The sequence below is a fragment of the Manis javanica genome, chromosome 11, assembly GCF_040802235.1.
Source record: "Manis javanica isolate MJ-LG chromosome 11, MJ_LKY, whole genome shotgun sequence".
NCBI lineage: Eukaryota > Metazoa > Chordata > Mammalia > Pholidota > Manidae > Manis > Manis javanica.
Genome location: NC_133166.1, coordinates 104,323,285 through 104,343,800, shown reverse-complemented (window position 1 = coordinate 104,343,800; position 20,516 = coordinate 104,323,285). Strand labels below are relative to the sequence as shown.

General features: G+C 40.8%; 1 pseudogene; it reads right to left on the bottom strand.

Annotated features, from left to right (window-relative positions):
- Positions 1-20,440, bottom strand: part of LOC108391247 (alpha-1,6-mannosyl-glycoprotein 4-beta-N-acetylglucosaminyltransferase-like) — a 28,496-nt pseudogene extending 8,056 nt beyond the window's left edge.
- Between the last annotated feature and the right edge of the window lie 76 nt (positions 20,441-20,516).

Sequence of the window (20,516 nt, the reverse complement as noted above, 5' to 3'; positions counted from 1 at the left end):
TGACATGGTTTTGTCTGATCACCACTCGGGAAGGCTGTTGGGGGAATGGCCACGAAGGACAAGCTCTCTCTGACGGGAGGGCTGCCACGTGCCCAAGGGAAATGCACAGGCTTGGGAAACCAGTCTGGCCTTGGCCTCTGTCACCTCAGCGACCAAAGACCAACCAGACCTGGATTAGAGGATCTCCAGGGCGCCGTGCAAACCCAAGGGCTCGGCGGTCGCTGGACAGCTAGTCAGCATCCGCCGCCCTCCCCCCTGCCCTCGGCGCTCCCTCCCGCAGCTCCCTCAGGTCCTCCCCGTGCTGTCCGCCCTCCCTGGGAGGCCGGCCTGCCGTGGATGGGCTTCACGAGATGGCTCCTTGACACGTGGAGATGGACTTCTCAACTTGTTAGTCATTCAGGGGGGCAGCAGGTGGCAAGAAAATGCACTCGGGATTCCAAGCTGCCCCGGGTTCCAGCGTGTGGCCCTCCCCCAGAGTACCCTCCTTTCGTCGCCAGCTCATTTCCTGTTTTACCCACCCTCCTTTTCCTCGCTGGGACCCCTTGTCTGCCCTTCTCCCAGTCTGGCCACTCCCTGCCATGCACTCGCTCTTCTCCTGGGTAAGGGCTCCAGCCAGGAAGGTGTATTCGGCCTGTTGGAGTAGAGAGTTTTTCTGCATCTCCTTGAAGGTCTCCAGATGGTTCTTGATTTCAGAGCTGATTTTCTCCTGGTCCACCTGCCACAGCATTTTCTTCTTTTCCTCCTCCTGAGGATAGGATAAGTGTCAGTCCTGGGGTTCATCCCTAGGTCCCTGGAGACAGGTAAGAGAGAGATCCCCCTTTTAGGCCTGGCTAGAAAAACCCCAGGATCCAGTCACCAGGGAGCCCAGGTATGGGCAAAATCGAAGTTCCTATGGCCGGGATCCTCACCCGACCCTAAAATACTTGATGATGTAACTGGGCTACTGCTAGGCTACTGCTGCCACACCCACAGGCAATGAGTCACTATATAAAGACCTCTACGCAGTATTCTGGGTAAAGCCAGAGATGAAGGTGGACTGTGGACCTGCAGCCTGCTAGATGCAGACCTGATGCCAGTGCTCGACCTACCTGTGGGAATAAAGCTGGGTATAAACCCTTTTACCCCAAGAATGTTCGGTTGTCATTTCTTGGTCTCACTGAATCCATAGTGAACTTTTCCTGGGCTGAAACCCTCAGGCAAGACACTGAATGTTAGGGCTCAGTTAACTATGCCCACCTCATCATGAGAACACACAGGGCTGTGCAGAAGGGGTGGTGGGGCCTGGAGTCAGGGATGTGGGCCCCCAGTTTCTGAGGAATGCCTGGAGGAAGGTCCTAGGCTTATGCAAAGGGAGAACTTGCCTACTCCCACCATGCCCCACATCCAATTTCTCCTGCCATTTTCAGGCTGGCAAAAGCCATCAAACTCAGCTTAGATGGGGTTAGGTTCTGTGACAGGTGCTGACAATCAATGCCTGGTCTTGTCCTTAAGGGGGTTATACATAGTGCCTCAATTCTAAAGTCCTTTCTTTTGCTCAATTCTGACCACGTGAACATTTCTGAGCAACTTCCCTAAAACCACCTCATGCTTTACTCCAGCTGGTCTGAGGCATTTATGAAGAACTTGGACTTACGTAAGCATGACCTATGTTGGATGTGGTCTTCTCCACTTGCAGCTGTTGTACGCTTGGGGGAAGTTATTTCACGGGTCTGGGTCTCAATCCCTTTGTGTGAGAAATGGGCCGAACAACATCTCCTCCTATGGTGGACTTTGATGAGGGAAGTGGCCAGCCCCCAGGCAGTCCTCATGGCAAGCTGGTCCTGACAGTCAGAAGGCCTTTAGAAGTGTGTTTTGCTCTTTCCATACCTAAAATGCCCTGGCCTTTATTAAAAACCTTATACATATTTCAAGGCTGCTTCAATATTTATCTTTTTTCTGACCCTTTCGTGATTTTTCAAGTGCCTTCTTAGAGCTCCTAAGGTGATACTAGATTGCATAAGTAGAAAAATATTCACCCTCTGCTAGGATAGGCAAAGAGTCCAACCTCAGTCTCTGGGACTTACTAATGATGAACTGTACTCAAGATGTTCTTCATCATCCTCTTGGAGGAGGAAGCTCAGGATGACTGAAGACACAGCAGCTGTGATGTATTTCCATGGGCAGGGACGCATGGTGTTGGTGCCCGGAGCAGCTCTGCAGAGAAATACGAGCAGGACATGGATCCTGACGCCTGCTGCTCAGAGAAGCATAGGGGTGTCCTTCTCTTGACTAGGAACCTCCCACTCTCCTTCCACATCTCTCCTCCAGGACAGCGCTGCAAAAACTATTTCCTTCATTTTTTCCCTCCACCTCCTTCAGCCTTCCTCCCTGCTCACAGCTAACTAAGGAGAGGCGAGGGACAGGGAGTTTGGCTCTGTTCAGCCTCTACCTTCTTCACCTCCTGTCTGGGCTTCCAGGTGAAACCGGAGTCGTTTCTTTCATTTATCCATTCTTGGAATAGAGACCAGAGAGGATGTGCTGCCAAGAGGAGGAATCGAGTTGAATACTAATCAAACCCTTCTCTAAACTTCAAACTCAAGTCAAAATCTCCATATAGGTGTTATTGATCAATTAACTGGGTTTTGCCTCTTTGCTCCCCACTTAGTATTGTGTCCCAGGATTATGTTAGGCAGATTGTGAGGTTTTGGGAAACTCTTTTAGTCTCCCCATCAGGTGGAAGTCATCACCTTAAGAGACAAAATTTCTAATCACATGAAAGTCTTTACCATGCTTGGAGTGCTATATCCATTGGAGTCTTTTTGTCTAATAGAAAATGTGGCTTGAGGGTTTATCAAAGAGCAGGGATTTCTTTGAAATCAAGATATTTCAGGATGGGGCCCCTGAGTGGTTCCTCTGAGGTAGTAGAATCTTGTCACCACTCCCAGGGAACCCTGCTTGACAACCATTGTTCATCCTGAATGGGGGCTTCAGCCTCACATAAACATCTTGTTTCTGGAGATCAAGTCTGAAAGCCAGCTTTCTAGTCTTTTAAACCCAGAAGTTTGGAAATTAATGTCAGTTTGTCATCTTCTCCATGTTGTACCGCCTTCCCCATGACCTACCTATATTGTGATTGAGAATTATAAAGCTCCTTAATCCCCTTCTCCCTTCCTCCCCACCCTCTTCCCTTTGGTAACCACTAGTCCCTTCTTGGAGTCTGTGAGTCTGCTGCTGTTTTGTTCCTTCAGTTTTACTGTGTTGTTATATTCCACAAATGAGTGAAATCACTTGGTACTTGTCTTTCTCTGCCTGGCTTATTTCACTGACCATAATACCCTCTAGAACCATCCACGTTGTTGCAAACGGTGGGATTTGATGTAGTCCTACTTGTTCACTTTTGCTTTTGTTTCCCTTGCTGAGGAGATGTGTTCAGGAAGAAGTTGCTCATGTTTATATTCAAGATATTTTTGCCCATGTTTTCTTTTATGAGTTTTATGGATTATGAATTATGTCCAGGTCTTTTATCCATTTTGAGTTTACTTTTGTGTATGAGGTTAAACAATAATCCAGTTTCATTCTCTTACATGTAGCTGTCCAGTTTTGCCAACACCATTTGTTGAAGAGGCTGTCATTTCTTCATTGTATATCCATGGCTCATTTATTGTACATTAATTAGCCATGTATGTATGGGTCTTTATTTGGGCTCTCTATTCTGTCCCATTGATCTATGGGTCTGTTGTTGTGCCAGTACCAAATTGTTTTGATTACTGTGAGTTTGAAGGGAGGGAGGTAATCCCTCCAGATTTGTTCTTCTTTCTCAGGATTGCTTTGGTATTCAGGGTCTTTTGTGGTTCCATATGAATTTTAGAATTATTTGTTCTAATTCATTGAAGAATGCTGTTGGTATTTTGATAGGGATTGCATTGAATCTATAGATTGTTTTAGGCAGGATGGCCGTTTAGACAATATTAATTCTTCCTATCCATGAGCACAGGATGTGTTTCTATTTATTGGTGTCTTCTTTAATTTCTCTCATGAGTGTCTTGCAGTTTTCAGGCTATAGGTCTTTCACCTCCTTGATTAGGTTTATTGTTAGGTATTTTATTCTTTTTGATGCAATTGTAAATGGAATTGTTTTCCTGAATTCTCTTTCTGTTAGTTCATCATTAGTATATAGGAATGCAACAGATTTCTGTGTATTAATTTTGTATCCTGCAACTTTGCTGAATTCAGTTATTAGTCCTTGTAGTTTTGGGATGGATTCTTTAGGGTTTTTTATGTACAATATCATATCATCTGCAAACAGCGACAGTTTAACTTCTTCCTTACCAATCTGGATACCTTTTATTTCTTTGTGTTGTCTGATTGCTGTGACTAGGACCTCCAGAACTATGTTGAATATAAAAGATGAGAGTCAGCATCCTTGTCATGTTCTCACTCTTACAGGAAAAGCTTTCAGCTTTTTGCTGTTAAGTAGGATGTTGGCTGTTGGTTTGTTGTATATGGCCTTTATTATGTTGAGGTATTTGCCCTTATACCCATTTTTTTGAGAGTTTTTATCATGAATGGATGTTGAATTTTGTCAAATGCTTTTTCAGCATCTATTGAGATGATCATATTGAAAGGATCATTTTCGTCCTTCTTTTTGTTGATGTGGTGGATGATGTTGATGGATTTTCAAATATTGTACCAGCCTTGCATCCCTGGAATAAATCTCACGATCATGATGGATGATCTTTTTGATGTATTTTTGAGTTTGGTTTGCTAATATTTTGTTGAGTATTTTTGCATCTATGTTCATCAAGGGTATTAGTCTGTAATTTTCCTTTTTTGTGGTGTCTTTGTCTGGTTTTGGTATTAGAGTGATGCTGGCCTCATAGAATGAGTTTAGAAGTATTCCCTCCTCTTCTACTTTTTGGAAAACTTTAAGAAGGATGGGTATTAGGTATCCTAAATGTTTGACAAAATTCAGCGGTGAAGCCATCAGGTCCAGGACTTTTGTTTGTTCTTGGTAGTTTTTGATACCAATTCAATTTCATTGCTAGTAATTGGTCTGTTCAAATTTTCTGTTTCTTCTTGAATTAGTCTTGGAAGATTGTATTTTTCTAGACAGTTGTCCATTTCTTCTAGGTTATCCAATTTATTAGCATATAATTTTCATAGTATTCTCTAATAATTCTTTGTATTTCTGTGGTGTCTGTAGTGATCCTTTCTCATCTCTGATTCTGTTTATGTGTGTACACTTCTTTTTTTCTTGATAAGTCTGGCTAGGGGTTTAACTCTTTTGCTTATTTTCTCAAAGAACCAGCTCCTGGTTTCAATGATTCTTTCTATTGTTTTATTCTTCTCCATTTTATTTATTTCTGCTCTGATCTTTATTAAGGGCATAAATTCTTTTAATTAAAACCCTTTCTCCTCTCTTCTTTGAATCATCTTCCAAAATTTCCTCCTTTTCCTCCATTTCTTCTGCAGGAACCAAAAAAAAAAAAAAAAAAAGCAAGCAAGCAAACAAAAATCTATTATGAGCTTTATTTGAAGTTAAGATGGTTAGAGAAGATCTAGAATAATTTTTTTGCACTGAAAAGTTGTGTATAATTTTGATGTTCAATTTACTATTTTCTTCTATGGTCGGTGACTTTTTGGTCCTGTTCAAGAAACATAGAATGCTACAAGGTTGCAGAGATATTCTCTTATGCTTCCTTTTAGAAGTTTTATAGTGTTGTTCCCCCTCCTCCCACCCCCACTGGCCACCAGCTTTATTGAGGTATAACTGGCAAATAAAAATTATATATATTTAAGGTGTACAACTTGTTTTTGATGCATGATCACATTTTGAGATAATCACAATCACCTCACAGAATCATCATTTTTTCTTTCTTTTTCTGTGGTGAAGGCCTTTAAGATCTACTTAATTAGCAAATTTCATGTGTACAATACAGTATTGTTAAGTATAATCACGTTGCTGTACATGACATCCCCAGAGCTTATTAATCCTTTTAACTGAAGCTTTGTACCCTTTGACTAAGATCTGCCCATTTCCGCCTTCACCCAGCCACTGGCAACTACCATTCTACCCTACTTCTTTGAGTTGGGCTATTTGAGATTCCTCATATAAATGAGATCAGGCAGTATTTGTCTTTCTGTGTCTGGCTTATTTCACTCAGCATCTTGTCCTCTGAGTTCATCCACATTGTCACAAATGGCAGGATTTCCTCCTTTTAAAGGCAGTATAATATTTCATTTTATATATTATATATATAACCCAATTTTCTTCATCCATTCATCTGGCAACAGACATATAGGCTATTTCCATATCTTGGCTACTGTGATTAATACTGCAGTGAACATGGGAGTGCAGATATCTTTTCAGATTCACTATAAAGGCAGAGATGCCAAGCTTTCTTTAACCCTGTTACAATCACTGATGCTGAGCACCCTTATATGTATCTGTTGGCCATTTGTATATCTTCTTTTGAGATGTGTCTATAATGGTCCTTTGTCCATTTTTTAACTGGGTTCCTTATATTTTGGATATTAACCACTTTTAGATATATGGCTTGCAAATATTTTCTCCCATTCCATAGAATATTTTTTCATTTTGGTGATTGTTTCCTTTGCTGTGTAGAATACAGGGTTGGTTTTATTTTTTTAATTTTAATTCTTTTTTTTCCTCTTTTTTTATTAAGGTACTATTGATATACACTCTTATGAAGGTTTCACATGAAAAACAATGTGTTTAATACATTCACCCGTATAATCAAGTTCCCCCCCATACCCCATTGTAGTCACTGTCCATCAGTGTAGTAAGATGCCACAAAGTCCCTATTTGTCTTCTCTGTGCTACACTGCCTTCCCCATGATCCCCCTCACACCATGTGTGCCAATCATAACACCCCTAAAACCCCTTCTCCCTCCTCCCCAACCCTCCCCTTTGGAATACAGGGTTAGTTTTTAACTTTAGGACTATAATTCATCTGAAATTAATATTTGTTCATGGAATGAGGTAGGGATCAAGGTTCATTTTTTTGCACTGGTATCTAGTTGTTTCAGCACTATTGGTAGAAAAGACCTTCCTTTACCCTCTGAATTACCATAGCACCTTGTCAAAATCAATAAACTGCATAAGCCTGAGGCTAATTTTACTCTAAATAGTTCCACTGATCTATTTGACTATTATTGTAAATAGAATCACATTGTCCCCTGCCCACACCCTGAGGTCATAGTGATTCTTTTTGAATTTCTGTATGATAAATTTTTAGGTATAATGTGCATTAGATTTGCACTTATGTAATTTTTTTCATGTGATCCCTACTTCATTCCATTCATTTCGGCAACAGAACTTAACAGGTGTGTCAATCTCTCAGAGTTTAGGGAAGGGGCAAGTCTATCTTTACAAATTTGCCATCTTTAGTTTCCTTGGGCAACTTCCAATTCTCACTTATCCCAGGTACTCTATCCTTTCTCTTAAAAATCTCCCTCCTCTTGAAAGGGGTACCCTCCTACACATCTGGTGGGAATGTAAACTAGTTGAACCATTGTGGAAAACAGTATGTCCTCAAAAAACTAAAAACAGAAATACCATTTGACCCAGGAATTCCACTCCTTGGAGTTTACCCTAAGAATGCAGGATCCCAGTTTCAAAAAGACATATGCACCCCTATATTTATCGCAGCACTCTTTACAATAGCCAAGAAATGGAAGCAACCTAAGTGTCCATCAGTAGATGAATGGATAAAGAAGATGTGGTACATATACACAATGGAATATTACTCAGCCATAAGAAGAAAACAAATCCTACCATTTGCAACAACATGGATGGAGCTAGATGGTATTATGCTCAGTGAAAAAAGCCAGGTGGGAAAAGACAAGTACCAAATGATTTCACTCATCTGTGGAGCATAAGAACAAAGCAAAACTGAAGGAAAAAACAGCAGTAGACTCATAGAACTCAAGAATGGACTAACAGTTGCCAGAAGGAAAGGGACTAGGGAGGGTGGATGGGAAGGGAGGGAGAAGGGGAATAAGGGGCACTAAAATTAGCACACATAACATATGGGGGGTCACGGGGAAGGCAGTATAGCACAGAGAAGACGAGTAGTGACTCTATAGCATCTTACTATGCTGATGGATAGTGACTCTAATGGGGTATGTAGTGGGGACTTCATCATGGGGGGAATCTAGTAACCACAATGTTGCTCATGTGATTGTATATTAATGACACCAAAAAAAATTCTCTCTCCTCTTTATTCTGTCGTTTTCTTTGTCATCTGTAATAATTAATGTCCTAAGTTTGTTTTTTCAACCCTCATTTCCTTCCCACCATTCTTGGACTGCTCTGGATAAAACATACACTTCATTACTATCTAAGGAAAAATGATGAAAATAGAATACTACTACTTTTGTTAAGTCCAGGATGGCAGTGTCCACTTTTAAGAGTATCTCTCCAGAAGAACTAGATCTGAAATAAGAACCAGCTTTTATCTGGTAATGATGTTACTTTGATAAAGCTATTTGCTCAAAATACAAGGGTTCTCTTTCCTTTCTCTCTTCCTCTTAAGTGATTCAATTTCTTCACCCTCTTTCTCTTATCTTCTTGACCCATGTTATCCCCTTTTATGCTTCTTTTTCTTCTCCTTATGACCAAAGATCACTCTGAAAGAACTACATTGAGAGTAATGGACTTAAGGAGCCACTGGAGGGTGTGCAGCCAAAAGAGAAGGAGGCTATGGCCTGAAGCCTGGGGCAGAGGCCGACTTGGCAGGGCGTGGCCTGTTGTGCAGGCTCATGGGTGGCACCTCTCCAGGTCTCCTCTTCAACATGCCCTTGATGCCAGTTGGGGCTCTATAGGGCCTAGTGAGGGCTAGGGTCATGGACAGGGAAGAAGGCTAATGGATAGCACTGTCTGTCTCGGAGGAAGAGAAATGCACTGTCCATCTGCTCTGCCTCTGGTGCAGGATTGATAGTGTGGTTGGATATTTTTAGAATATTATGGATGAAGAGATCCAGATGTTGTAGATAAATTTCCTGGACAAGTACTACTAGGAATTTGAAGGCACAAAAGAGAAAAAAATCATGTATGCTGCCTATTTTTAATGAATATATTTCCTTCATAGAAGAGCATATGAAGGAACAACTCTTGGAGGCCTTGTAGATTTAACTTGGCAGCTTTCATTACAACATTACAGCCACATAAAGATGAAATTGTTGATGATGTATCTGATAGTCTGCTCCCATTTATGGATTTTCTGTGTTTCAAAGAAATGTTTCTGGATTACAGAGCAAAAAAGGGAAGCCAACTACTCAACTTAAGAAGTGGTTTAGTGCTACTTCATCATACATATCATCATCTAGAACACTCTGCAGCAGTACCTCTCACCTCCAGCCAATGGGATTGTCTTCAACATCTACAGCCCAGTATTTTGGGAGAGGCTTAGACTAATGATGATGGGAGAATAGGTCTTGGAAAAACTGAATTTGCTCCTGGCTGTTTATTAATATTAAGTGTTGATGAATCAAAAAGAAAATAGAAGATTGACTATTATTACGGTGACAATTCTCCCTAATTTGATATGCAAATTTAAAACAATCCCTATAAAAATTTGAAAACAACTCTGATTCTCCTTCTAGTCTACTCATAACATTTCACTTCTGAGACCAGATATATGGATTTTGCCACACCAAGCAATTTAACTCAATTCTGACATTATCTAACAAGAGTTAGCATCAGATCCCACAGGTTAAAGGGTCAGCCCCAAAAGACTGTCCCCCCACTTCAGATACCAATCTCAAGTCTGGGCCTCTGGTACTTCTGACCAATGGGCTATAAATTGGGGTTCCCACAAGCCCTTCCTTGCATTTGATAATTCTTTAGAATGGCTTATAGAACTCAGGGAAACTTGTTTACAAGTTACATTGGTATTTACCCAAAGGAGTTGAAAACTTGTTTCCAACCTGCACACAGATGTTTAAAACAGTACTAATATCGATGTTTAATGTTTATGGCACAATTTCCAAAACCTGGAAGCAACCAAGATGTCCTTCAGTAGGTGAATGGATAAATGGTGGAACATCTGGATGGTGGAATATTATTCAACACTAAAAAGAAGCTATCAAGTCATAAAGAGACATGGAGGTAATTTAAATGTATGTTTCTAAGAGAAAGAAGCCAATATGAAAAGGCTACATACTGTGTGATTCCAATTATATGACTTTCTGGAAAAGGCAAAACTATGGAGATCAGTAAAAAGATCCTGGTTGCCAGGAGTTGGGAGTGGGGTAGGAATGAAAGGATAGTGCCTGGAGGGTTTTTAGGGCAGTGAAAACACTCAGTATGTTATGATGGTGGGTACATGTCATTATATATTCATTGAAACCCATAAAATGTACAACACCTGAAGTGAACTAGAATGTAAACTATAAACTTTGGATGATAATGATATATCAACGTAGATTCATCAGTTATAACAAATGCACCACTCTGGTGGGGGGTGTTGATAATGAGGGAGTCTGCGTGTGTAGGGGTAGGGGTATATGAGAAATCTTTTTATCTCTCAGTTTTGTTCAGAACCTAAAACTGCTCTTAAAAAACTGTCTTAAGAAGACAAGAGCAATGTGATAGAGTGACAAGGGGGTTGCTTTTGAAGGAGGTTTTAGCTATGTGATATTCGAGTTACAACTTGAGTGATGAGAGGGAGGCAACCCGAGAAGATCTAGGGAAAGAGATTTCCAAGCAGAAATATCTGCAAGTTCAGTGGTCCTGAGGAAGGTTAAGTCCCGCCTGCTTATGCAATGGGAACAAGTTAGCTGGCTGGAGGTTGGGAGTTACTGGTTCCTGAAAAGTTTTAAATCATTCATTCAGCTATCTAGGGCAGGATTCATTTTGGGGGGTAAGCATTTGATAACTCTGAAAGTTTCTTCTCTGTTACTATTTTGTGGAGTAAATTTTAAAATGTGTCCAGGAAAATCTATGACTTCATTCAGATATAAAGCAGCATTTGTATATTGTTTATACAATATTCCTTAATGGCCTTGGGTAGGAGCTCTCCTAAGTTGTAATGTATTCTGTTTCATTTCTCGGTTCATTAATTTCTTTCTGAAACAGTTTTCTTTCATCTATTTTTTACTTTTTCCTTATAGAACTGACTCTTGGATTCATTAATCTACCAGTGTTAAAAATTTTAATTTATTGTTTTCTTTTTGATATTTCTTGGGTTTTTAAATACAGTTTTGTCTTATTCCTAATTTCTTCAGTTGAATGCAATAACAAACACATCTAAACACCTTTATTGTTTCAGTATATATATATAATTTTTTTTCTTATTTATTCCAGGCTGTATGTATGCCTATTGAAGCAATATATATATAGAAAGCCCTTGGACTACTTGAATGATAGGGAGAAGATTAAGGGTAAAAGAAAGGAAGAAAACATCTTTTAATTTAAAAAAATCCTTTAAGAGTGCTTGGTATAGATTAGCATGTAAAGTTGGGGGGGCACGGGGAGGGCTGTGCAACAGAGAAGACAGGTAGTGATTCTACAGCATCTTACTATGCTGATGGGCAGTGACTGTAATGGGGTTTGTGGGGGGGACTTGGTGAAGGGGGGACCCTAGTGAACATAATGTTCCTCATGTAATTGTAGATTAATGATAACAACAACAACAACAAAAGAGTGCTTGGTATAGAGTTGTGGGAGGGGGGATGGGCACAGGAAAATATCTTGTACTGAATGGATTAAAAGTGGTGGTCATAGGACATGGATGATGAATAAGACCTTGTAATCCAACTGTCCATTCTCAGGTTCTCCATATTCATTTCCCATCCCACAATCCAGCCTGCATTACTGAGCTATGAAGAATTTATGCAGTTGTTCTGTTTGGAACATTAAACGGAGAACAGTACCTCCCTTAGGAAACTGTGGTGGGTGGAGAAAAATTAAGAACCAAGTTCCCCTCCAGGTGAAGGTGACTCTCAGTGAGGCAAAGAGGTGAGCTGTGAAGTTTAGCTGCCCCCCTCCCCATGGAGATTTTCTCTCCTGTGCCAGTCCCAGATGAGACAATCTGGGGCTCCCACAGGTGTTCTGTCCCAAGTCCAGAAGAATTAAAGCAGAGATGGAACTAAATACAGTCCAATAGGGCTTGAAAGTCAAGGTTGGCTGCCCCTTTCAGGGAGCACCCTTCTGATGATCATTCCTCTGAATGGGGCTGGGTGCGGGTTGCCTGAAGGAACGAAGCAAGCTCTGATGCCCAGCATGTACCCCCCGGTGAATATTGTACATGTGCTTGCGCAGCTTCCAGCTCAGCCTCTTTCTAATGTGCTTCCCTGTTCTGCAGAGGCTGGTAAGCTACAAACTATATTTCTCAGATTCCTTAGCAATTAGTGTTCCAATATGATTTAGATTTAGGTTTCTATATTCCTACAGACACATCTGAGATCTCAGTGAAGTCAAAGAAATGCTACATTTGTAAAATGGGAATGATAATACCTACTTCACGGGGTTTGGTGTTTGTAGAAAAATATATATAGTATATATAACCACTATATATAAATGTAGTATAAACTATTTGTAGTTTATACTATATAGCATATTATAAATATATAGACAGAATACAGTATATATACTACATACAACTAACCTATATATATGTATCTACTATATATAGTATATACTATATGGCATAATGGAGTGCCTGGCTCATAGTAAGCAGTATATGTATGTTAGCTATTATTAGCTATTACTATGTTAATATTTAAAAAGATCTCCAAGGCCCAGTATTTCCACTTCTAGGAATTTACCTGAAGAAAACAAAATCGTTGATTAAAAAAATATAAGCACCCCTATAGTTATTGCCCCATTATTTACAACAGCCAAGTTATAGAAGCAGCCTAAGCATCCATTAATAGATGAATGTATAAAGAAGATATGGTACATAAACACAATGAGATATTATACAGCTATAAAGAAACCCTGCCATTTGCAACAAAATGGATGGAACTAGAGGGTATTAGGCTAAGTGAAATAAGCCAGGTGGAGAAAGACAAATACTATGATTTTTTTTTGTAGCATATGAAAACAAAACAAAATGAACGGAAGAGCAGTAGATTTACAGACCCTAAGAAGTAACTGGTGGTTATCATGGGGGAGGGGCTGAAGGGGGTGGGGAAGGCGAGGGGGATAAAGGGACACACACACGAAAAGATCTCCAGGTAATTCCAAGAGGTAGCCAAAGTTGGGAACCACTGATTTTGGGTCTTATAATCATGGCAGGAAATTTGGTCTTAATTTTAATGCAATTGGAAAATACTGAAGGGCTTTAGGCAAGGGAATCACATAATTTTATATTTTTAAAAGATTGTTCCAGCTTCAGTGTAGAGAGAGAATTTGGGGATGGGGAAGAGAAGAAGGAAGAAAAGAGGAATTACAGATGTTCAGATGAGAGATAATGGTAGTTATAGTGGAAACAAAATATTTGGGTTTGTGTTATGTTTTGGAAAAGGATTGGATGTGGACAGAGAGGTTAAGTGGCATGAGTCCAGTGAAATAAATAGGAATGACAGCATCTGTCTGCCAGACCCACTCCCAGCACCACTGGGTCTGCTGGCTCATAAAGCCCAAGAGCAGGGAAGTCTGCTCCCCAAGCTTGACCTGCTGCAAAACTATTGCTCCAGGTCCAACTCAGAGCACCCTAATTGCTACTCTATTCCTGTACCTTATCTCTAGTGACACTTCAGGACCCCATTATTCTCACTTAGGTCAAAGAACCCAATTCTACTGGGCCTTTACAACTGTCATCTCCAGTTTGCCGAAGACAGTTAACAGCTCTTTAATGATGCTAGTGTCCTTTAGACTCCTTCGTCTATGGGAGGCCAGAGCAGTTCAAGTATTTTGATCTTATTAGCTATATAGATCACCATCAAATCCAGGCTTCCATGAACACTTTCATTAGTAGTAGAGTATTAAAGTAGATTTTATTAACAGGTTGGTTCTCCAGTGCTGGAGCACATTCAATCTTGAATCCCTGTCAGTGCACCTGTGTCAGTTCAGCCTGACGGAGCCTGTGTCCCTTCTCTCTTGCTCCCATACGCTCTCTTGAGAGGAACTAAAGAAGTTTATAGGCCACACCCTTCTGGAGCAGCTCTGGTACCATATGGCCTTGTAGGCATAGGGACAATGAGAGGTGCACAGGAGGCTGGTTTCCTAATATGAGGGTGGGCTGCTTCTTCCAGAAAGTGGAGTTTAGAGGAACGTGGAGTTTCAAACCTCATCCATGTCTGCCAAAACGTTATCATGCCGTCTCTGGGTCCACGCCTTCGCCACCAGTGCTTTTACTTTTGTTAAGAGAGGGCTGACCACTTCACTGGCACTGCAGTGTGGCAATCCTTACAGACAGTCCCTGGATGCGGTCCTCAGTCATAAGCAAGGTGGCATCAGAAGAGGAGGGTTCCTTCAAATTCCTAGGGAGGCCTTCTATGTCTCCAGAGGGTTTTTAAATGTGCACCCAGAGCCAGATGACTTCACAGTCTTTATAATCGCTATTGTTTCCATAGCGACTCGAGTAAGGAAGAGGTAGTAAACAGAGTGCAGGAGTCAAGACTGGAGTGCCCCTTGCCTCATGGTCCTTCCAGTGTTCCTGCTTGTGCCTTGCTTCCGGCAACAGACATCACCTCCCTGCTCCCTATTCCAGCCACAGGGATGGGTGTGCACACGACTCAGGCCAGACCACTTACTCTCCTGGCCATAGTCATTGTTTTTAGGGATGGGTGCGTGCCCTAAGCCTGGCTAATCAGAGTTCTTTCCCAGGACTTCTCAAGGACCTGGAGCACCTTTCCTCCTGGCTATGAGGCTGCAAGGAGGCACTCCCAGAGCTTCCTGGAACCCATTTCACTTGTGTGGGGTGAACACCTGTCTTCAGCCGGAGAGAGTACTGTCAGTGTGTTAAAAATGAGAGGCTAGAAGTATAGACAGAGATGACCTTGGCGATGGAATGGAGCCAGACAGATGGAGCCCGGATAGTACTGGAGAGTTTCTGTTTCCAGTTATCCCTGGACTAATTGTACCCAAAGGCTGTCTACCTTTTGAATATATGAGCCAAGAAAGTTCCCTTTTTAAATTCGGTAAGTTGTAAATCAAGTAGCCGCCTTCTGAATTATGTGATTGGCATGTTCTATAAAAAAGTGCCCAAGAGGAAAAGTCAACATAGGAGGAACTGTGAAAAGCAGAAAATAATTAAGCTTGTAAAAAAGCACATTGCATTAGACTGAGTTAGGCTAAACCATACGAACATGCTGTATTAAGTGACTTTTGACCTACAAAGATGGCAATTTAATAAACTTAATAGAAAAACAATGTTTTGGGTTTTGGGGAAGGAACTCACTCTGGAAGAGGACTGGCTCACAGGTTGTTGGGGAGATGTTGAGTGGCCCAATAAGTGACATCCCTCTTCTCTGCCTAAGTTTGTAACCAATTAAACGATAGGAGTCAGGGAGATAGAGCCTGGAGTGGAGAGTCTCCTAGGAAGGCTGATAGCAGCTCTTTCTCTCCCAGAATGCACATGCTGCGGTGGATACTGTTTCCTTTCCCTGAGTCTAGGCTGGCTTTGTCACATGTCTTGACCAGTAGAATGTGGCACAAATGGTGCTCTACCAGTTTCAGGCCTAGACAACTGCTGAACTTTAAAGAAGCTGGGGCTATACTGCTGAATGTGGAGGGAAAGAAGCAGAGAGAAGAGGGAGAGCGACAGAGGAACTTGCCACACCGAGGACTGCTGAGGCACCTGGGCAATGCCTTTGGAGACCTTCCAGCTTACCCTACCACCAGCTGAATTCAGCTGAGTAACACCAGCTGACACTCCGGGGAGCAGAAGAACCACCCAGCTGAGCCCTCTCTGAATTCCTGACTCACAGAAGAAATAATTGTTGTTTTGTTTGAAGTTCTTGTTTGGTTTGTTTTGCTGCAATAGATAATTGATACAGAGACCAAATGTCAACTTAATCCTGATGTATCTGACAATGGGGAGTGTGGCTTGGGTGTGTAGCAAACATGGGCCTCCTAATGTTTGGCACAGAATTAGACAGACTTCTCTAGCCCCTCTCTAGAGGCTCCCTCTATAAAACATGAAGCTCCACAGTGGAGGGCATACCTCCTGGAAATCGCCTGGCTCCCAAGACATGGGCTTCCACATTCAGCTCCTCCTCCCACGCTCACCAGGAAGGTGATTCACCCACTTCTAGGTCAGGAGTAAGAGTAGAGGAAAGAGGCTGGGAATATTGGGGGAAATTACTCCTCATAAAAACAGAAATACAGAAGAGATAAAAGATGGGAAGGGAATCAGTGGGAACTAATACTTACCTAACAACTTTGTAGCAACATGGAAGCCTTGCCTTATTCTCCTTCAACAAAACTGAGACCATCAGGCTCTTCTACTCCCAGCATCCTCCAGCTCCATGCATTTATTTCTACATCTTTGCTTTTTTAAAGGATGAGACATCCTTTCCTGATTAACACTGATCTTCTTAGCTCTGCTCTTTCTCTCATCCTTGTATGTCATCTAGGATCTTGTTTCATCAGTTATACTTTCTCCTGGGTCTTGCACCTCTACCTCTCATTGCCTTCTACTTTAGAAGCCTATAATTATATTCAATTCATTCTAATCCTAAACAAAAAAATACAGTAAAATGATTCTTTTCCCTGACTCCATATTTCCTCTGGCTAGATTCCTACCTCTTGCCATTCTTACCCAAACTTATCAAGGAATAGATTTCATCACCCCTTGTACAATCCACCTCTACCTCCTGCCATGTCAGTCCTCTTCGCCCCGTACCACGTCACTGAAATAACCCTTTCTCATAACACCAGAGAACTCCTGTTTGTCAAATCCAGCAGACACTTCTCACACTTAAAAAAATCTTCTTACTGAAGTATAGTTGATATACAATATTATATTAGTTTCAGGTGTACAACATAGTGGTTTGACACTTAGTTAAACTATAAAATGCTTGCTATCTGCAGTTTCCATCTGTCACCATATAAAGTTATTACAATATTACTGTTTTCCCTATGCTCTATTTTACATTTTGATGAAAAACACTATCTTAATGGCCTTCAACAATAGATATCTTTTGAGATTTTTGCCTGACTCACAATTACTTCCTGAATGGCTCTGGACTCTGGCAACAGTGATCCTCATTCCGTGCTCACAGTTGATTGTATCACTGTCAGACATATGACCAAACCTGGACCAATGAGAATCTCCCCAAATTAGGCATCAGGACCAAAACATTCTAGTTCACACTGTATTGGGCTCCTAAATGAAGATGTAAACTTGGGCAATGATGACACAGTGATGAGCGCCAGAGCCTCCTAACATGGCTCTAGTTCTTTTTATACCCCAACCTGCATTCCTATCCTTGCATCCCTATGTCTCAAAGTTACATCTATTATTTCCTTGGAACATCGCCCAAAACTCTATGAGTATGTACAGTGCTTTCTCTCTTTTCATAGGTGAGGAAATAGATGCACAGAAGTTAAATAATCTGCCCCAAATTGCATAGTCAGTAAAGCAGGAGAGTAGAGTTGTGGATCCAGGAGACGGCAGACCCAGTTCTTTTAACTACTGTGCTGTATTACTAATTATAAAAATGTCCTGTTTTGCTTGGCACTAGTTTGAGTTGGTTAATGCTATTTTCAGAGAGTTTTAACTTGAATGCATCTCTAATCCTCCATGCTGTTGGCTGCCCCACTTCCCTGGAACGCTCAGACTCCCTGGGATTTAGTGTGACGGCACTCTTCTGGTTCTCCAGTTTTCTCTATTTCCTTTTTGGGCCCCCTCCCTCCAACCACCCCTTGCATGATGGGCTGTCTACTTTCGCCTCTGCCTTTCTCACTGCACATGCTCTCTAGGCCTCATCTCCCACCATTCCATGCCTAGCACTTCTGTTCCGATAACACTGTATTTACTCACACATACACACCCCCACACACGCACATGTTGTGTCTAATGAAGATAAGATCATAAATGAATAAAACAGGAAAAAATGCAATAGAGAAAATTAATACAACCAAACGTTGGTACTTTTTAAACAGTAGTAAAATTGACAAACCTCTAGGAAAGACAGATAAAGAAAAATGCATAAACAAATCTTCACAGATACTAAGATATGAACAAGATAATAAGCCACGAATTTGGCAATATTTTAGATGAAATGGACAAAATCCTTGAAAAACAACTTATAAAAATTAACACAAGAAGAACTAGAATGGGATGTCTTGCTTCTGATTTGCCATTTTCTCTCTTCGTGTAGTAGAAGCAAAAACAAATTAGTCACCTAAGGTGTCTTTAAATAATCACCACCACCACTACAATGATAGCTGGCACTTACGGAGTGATGACTACATGTTGTCTTAAATAATTTTCATGGATCAATTTAAGTATTTCAATAACCCTATGTTGCAGGTATCTTTATCTTTAATACATAGACAAGGAAACTGAGGTCCAGGGAGATTAAGCAACTTTTCTAAGGTCATGCAGACCATAAGTGGCAAGATACCTTTGAAACCAGGTAAATCTAGCTTCAGAATCCACACTCTTTATTACTTTTCTATATTGCTTTTTATACTATGTGACTCCAATAGGAAATTCTACTGTTTACATATTTCTTCAAATCAGAAGGAATAACTTTCCAGTGCCTCCAAACCAACAGTTTCTAGGCTTTAGGATTTCACAGGGTATTAAAATTTAAGAGAGAATTCTGGCAAACAACATAGATTTGCCACCTTCAAGTTTTGACAAGGAAGGACCTTAAAAAGCAAACACCATCACTATAATTCACTAAGTAATACAAAATAAAGGATGACTTAATACCAAAAAAAAATAGGATGGTTGTAATGTAGAAAGATAACATCCTAATGCTATATGTATCCATGTATCATTCTTAAATTTTCTCCTTTGAGGACCCTGTTCCTAATAGCTCTGCTCTCCTTTCACCCTGTCCTAATAGCTATGCTCATAGCTAGATGCTCCTTAAGTATAACAGTAACTTTTAGAAACTTTTACAACTTGCCTTTCTAGAAAAAAACCTGTATCTTCGGGTCTGGAGGCTCACAGTGCCATTAATTAAAAGTTTTGCTTTGTAATGAAAGGTGGAATCAAAGGTCTATTGGTGTTCTGATCCACTGGCCAAAGGAGGTTAAGTATCTGAGGGGACTTGCTTAAGACCTCATTCTGAAATTTTGAAAGATGAAACAAACAGTTTTAGGACTGGCAGGTATTTCATTCCAGTGCATTAAAATAGTAATTATACTGTTGAAAATGAGAGAATTATTTCAGTTAAATCTTTTACATTTGTGATAGTGACAACATATTAATAGGATTTGTATCTTTTGCAATTTGATTTCCTACATAGTGTCAATGCCTGGGTGTTTTCAACAGGGAGCCACTTGAACAGAAATCTTCATGCATGTGGGCCTTATGAATTGTTTATTGATAACATTGTGAAATGAGAAGGCTCAGTGCTTACTGGCTCCACTTTGAACTTGACGGCAAACATGGAATTATAAATACATGGAAAATATTTGAAACAATTTTCTTTCAACTAGCAGCCTTTTAGACCATTGTTTCATGTTATGACTTTAGATAAATTTGAGGAGTTCATGATTATAATAAATTATATTCAGCTTCAATTATAATTTCTAATTGATACAACCTATTGCACAACCTCTGGTAATAATCTGTTATCACAATGTTATTAAAAGGTCAGTTTTTTCCCAAAGAACATCTATGTACTAGGCAATTAGATTTCAAATAGGCATCTTCTACATACCTTAGGGTGGCATTTTCTGGTAGATCCAGCAGGTTGGATTCCTGGTCCCTAAGTACTATGCTTCTCAAGCTAAGAGTTAGCACCTTTTGGGAGCTGCAAGTAAGTACAAAGAACACAACTCAGGACACCAAATAACTCCTGATTCATACTGGTGATACTATCTCAGGGTCCTTCATCCTCACGGTTCTGTAAACTTTACTCAGTGACTTCTTTCTTTCTCAGTATAAAGGAAAGACAATTTCTTTCCTCATTGATCCTTCTAGTATTTTGTTTGGAGAATGACGGTAGATCGAAAAACTTTTAAGAACCTCTCTTCATTTTGAGAATTCAGAAATGTTTTTCCTTATATATCAGAAATCAGAGTGAAGACTCTTGAGAGACCTACTTTGGAAGAGCAGGTAGTCTTTATGTGGGCTGAGATGGAGCAACAAGGTGACAATGTAGATCCATTTGGGGGCTGAAGTGAACCTGGCGTGTGAAAAGAGCGGTAGCAGAAAAATCGGGGAGCGCAGGAATGTAAACTCAGTTTTAATCAACGCCGGTGTGGGTTCCGGGTCCGAGACACTAATCAACTTACAAGAGGTAAAGCAAAACCTCGCACTTGCCAGAACAAAGGTAAACTACCCTCACAGATTTCAGACGCGGGCTAAACCGGAGGCTCTGGATGATGACGTATCCCCAAGACCAGGCGGTGATTGGTTTGCGAAGAGGGGCGTCGGCCG